At 37.3% G+C, this 3,888-nt stretch overlaps 5 non-coding genes across 5 annotated transcripts; 2 read left to right on the top strand and 3 right to left on the bottom strand.

Moving 5' to 3' along the window:
- Positions 1-430: 430 nt before the first annotated feature.
- Positions 431-503, top strand: Trnav-cac (transfer RNA valine (anticodon CAC)). The gene has a single exon. It is a non-coding gene; the product is annotated as a tRNA-Val (tRNA).
- Positions 504-1,365: 862 nt separating this feature from the next.
- Positions 1,366-1,438, bottom strand: Trnav-aac (transfer RNA valine (anticodon AAC)). The gene has a single exon. It is a non-coding gene; the product is annotated as a tRNA-Val (tRNA).
- A 413-nt stretch (positions 1,439-1,851) lies between these two features.
- On the top strand, positions 1,852-1,924 carry Trnav-uac (transfer RNA valine (anticodon UAC)). Its single transcript has one exon. It is a non-coding gene; the product is annotated as a tRNA-Val (tRNA).
- Positions 1,925-2,439: 515 nt separating this feature from the next.
- On the bottom strand, positions 2,440-2,512 carry Trnav-uac (transfer RNA valine (anticodon UAC)). The gene has a single exon. It is a non-coding gene; the product is annotated as a tRNA-Val (tRNA).
- A 509-nt stretch (positions 2,513-3,021) lies between these two features.
- Trnav-aac (transfer RNA valine (anticodon AAC)) lies at positions 3,022-3,094 on the bottom strand. Its single transcript has one exon. It is a non-coding gene; the product is annotated as a tRNA-Val (tRNA).
- Positions 3,095-3,888: the final 794 nt, after the last annotated feature.

Genomic DNA, 3,888 nt, shown 5'->3' with positions numbered 1-3,888 from the left:
TTTGATGAGTTAAATATTTAAATCAAGTCACTTAGGTCACTTATGGCTTTCATCAGTTCGGGGTCGATAAATAAAGTAGAATTCCAGGGTGGTGTATTGGTAGAATAAAACATTTTGTGGAATGTTTTCTGATTCTGTAAGTTCTGTGTTCGAATTCAATCTCCGGTCACCGAAATATAATAATAATTAGTATTATTTCAAAATTTTGCCACAAGGGCAGCTTGGGGGAGGTGGTGGAATGAGTCGATTACATCGACCCCCAGTATTTCGCTGGTACTTAATTTATCGACCCGAAAAGGATGAATTTGAACTCAGAACGTAAGGACAGACGAAATGCTGCTGAGCATTTTTCCGGGCGTGCTAACGATTCAGCCAGCTCTGCACCTCAGCTTCAATATAATATAACAATGATGGAGAGCAGCTGGTATCTGGTTCTATGGTGTAGTGGTTATCACATCTGCTTCACACGCAGAAGGTCGTGTGTTCGAAACTCGCTGGAACCTGATATTTTTCCACTATTTTTTTAACACCGGGCTTCTAATTCCATGAGTGGGGATTGATATATTTAGTTTAGTATTACCGATAGAACAGGCCCTTATTTTTTTATATCCCGGAAAGCATAAAATATTATTAATAATATCTATATTTTTATTATATTTCGCTGACGAGAGATGGAATTCGAACACAGAACCTACAGAACCAGAAAACATTCCACAAAATGTTTTATTCTACCAATACACCACTCTGGAATTCTACTTTATTTATCGATCCCGAACTGATGAAAGCCATAAGTGACCTAAGTGACTGGATTTAAATATTTAACTCATCAAATTATACGGAATATTCTCAAGTCAATGATTTTACTTAATAGAATATTATAGACTGTTATATATATATTATATAAAGTATTATAAATTAACTAATCGATAATGTTTTATAACTATATCGATATTTAAATTATTAATTCACAGGTTGTATTCGTTTTATTGTGTAAACTGGATAAAATATTCGCGCCAAATTATATTCAATAAACAAATAAATTTTTATTGACAGAATATGACAAAAGATTGTTAATAATCCTTTCTATTACAGGTACAAGGTCTGGAGGGGGGGGGGATAGTCGATTATATCGACCCCCGGTGGTCAACTGGTACTTATTTCACAAGGGATGCATGGCAAAATTTACGTCTTTGAAATTTGACCTCAGAACGCAAAGCGCCAGGAGTAACACCACTTAGCATTTTCTTCGACACAGTAACATTTTGCTTTACAGTCCTGTGTAATAAAACTAACAAGAACAAGAACACAAGAAGAAAGAGGATAGTTGCGTCGAAAACAAGTAAACAAAGCCAAAAAGAAACACATAGGTTCCAGCGAGTTTCGAACTCACGACCTTCTGCGTGTTAAGCAGATGTGATAACCACTACACCATGGAACCGAACGATAGAATGCTTTACAATATTGCTTTATCATACAGAAGTTGTTTCTAATACAGAGATGAACGTTGAGCTACTTTCAAACTACAGCGGATTATCAGAATCATTGCGTTAACAAGAAGTGTTTCTTTCTCGCCAGGGTTTCGAATCCTACTAGATTCCCTCAAACGTCTATTGTTTCAGAGGTTCATAAAATAATGACTATTGGTCTATTGGTCTATTAGTCTTCTCAATAGATATTGATCTCATCTCAGCATTTATCTCCAACATTGACACAGACAGTAGAGTGTTCAATGGATAAACTCAAGCCGCAGTATATTACTGGTATATATTTTAACGTCACTAGACTATGAAACCTTCAGACCGATTTCACGTACGTATGACAAGAAAAATATTTAATCCCGAAGCAGCGAGTGGTTCCATGGTGTAGTGGTTATCACGTCTGCTTTACACGCAGAAGGTCGTGAGTTCGAAACTCACTGGAGCCTAGCTTTATTTATTTTTTCTTTTGCTTGTTTTTAATGCTACCACCCTCTTTCTTGTTATTGTTGTTGTTAGTTTTATTACATTATATTGTACAGCGGTGTTTGCTGGTAGAATTGTCAGCGTGTCGAACAAAATGCTAAATCGCGTTGCTTCTGGCACTTTGCGTTCTGAGTTCAAATTTCGCGGACGTCAACAATGCCACGCATCCCTTCGGGGTCGACGAAATAAATACAGTGGTTGGAAACCTGGTATTGAAGTAATTGAACTGCCACCCCATCACCATCACAAAGAACAACAACGGCCGCTGACACAAAGGGACATAACTAAACACATCAAAAGGTCGTGCGTTCGAAGTACGATCGATTCGTTATTATTCTTATTTATTCTTTTATTTGTTCCAGTCATTTGACTGCGGCCATGCTGGATCATTTCGTTGACAATGTTTCAATTCTACTTTGAAATATGTTTGCCTATTCTTTCTAAAATTATAATTCCCAGAATTGAAAAATAAAAAAGTAGGTTCCAGCGAGTTTTGAACTCACGACCTTCTGCGTGTAAAGCAGATGTGATAACCACTACACCATGGAACCACTCGCTGAAACAAAGGCAAATATTTTTTCTTATCATATACAAGTTGTATGATACGTAAGTCAGTTCGATCCGGAGTTTTCATAACTGGAGATCTAACTATATTACAATGGACGGATCTATTATATAATAAGGAGTGGAAGGCTCTAGACTCATCACCTCAACAATGTCGATTTCAGAACTCGCTTGAATCTGTTTATATATATGGTAAAGCAGTATTTGGTAAACTCAATAGTTCGGTGATTGCATGGTGTAGTGGTTATCGTAATTGTTTCAAACGCTGAAAGTCGTGAGTTCGAAACTGGCAGGAACCTACTTGTATTGATTGAGGTTTTTTCTTCGGTTTTATATTTTTTTGTCACGGACAAGTGAATTTGAACTCAGAACATAAAGACGGACGAAATACCTCTAAGCATTTTGTCTGGCGAGTTAACGATTCTGCCAGCCCATCGCCTTAAACAATAAGATAAAAAATATATGGAAGATCAATATCAAAATATAAAAAAAGTAAAGGTTCCAGCGAGTTTCGAACTCGCGACCTTCTGCGTGTTAAGCAGACGTGATAACCACTACACCATGGAACCACTGATAGTTAAGGCTGCTAAATATTGTTTTTATCTAATAACTTTGTAGACACCTATGCTTGCTATTGATTTTTGCCTTGGCACAAAGTCAGAAGTTATAGGGAGAGGGTATGGTAATGTGTATCGACCCAAGTGCTCTACTGAGGTAATCTTCTACTTTAGCGTCGTTAAAGATGTAACCCGTAACACCTCTCATAATTATTTCCCTTGTTCGAAATCTCACGTCTTATGTGCATGATGTTTTTATTAACGCAGAACATTAAAAGAAATAGTATTAGATTAAAATAGTAATCTGTGCATCACACTTAATATAAATACACCACTGAAAGCCAGATTAACTGTGGTATTCGTTCTGAGACAATTCTGCTTCTGTTGTGCGTAACGAATTTTATTCAGGCGGTCGGCAAATTGTAAGGTCACTGATTTTTCAGTCACTGTTTTTCCGATATCGGTGACGACGTGGTTTCACTTGGCATGCAGTTGCCAGCGGGAACATGTTGCTGACGAATCGCAAAAGGGCAGGAATGCGCATCTATACATTTTCCTGTTATTTAACACAACGTTCTTGAGAAATATAAATTTGGGCTTCCGCGATGTATGTGCATTAAGTATTAGACACAAGTCTAATAACTAAATAATAATATATCGTAATAGTAATAATATATATATGCATATACTCCGATTTAAAGCGACATCTATATATAATCGACGACGACGACGACCACCACCACCACCAACAACAACAACAACAACACTGCCACCACCGCCACTGCCACCACCAACACCGCCGCCAC

This window comes from Octopus bimaculoides, chromosome 25 (genome assembly GCF_001194135.2).
Source record: "Octopus bimaculoides isolate UCB-OBI-ISO-001 chromosome 25, ASM119413v2, whole genome shotgun sequence".
Lineage (NCBI taxonomy): Eukaryota > Metazoa > Mollusca > Cephalopoda > Octopoda > Octopodidae > Octopus > Octopus bimaculoides.
This window is presented reverse-complemented; position numbering and strand designations above follow the sequence as displayed.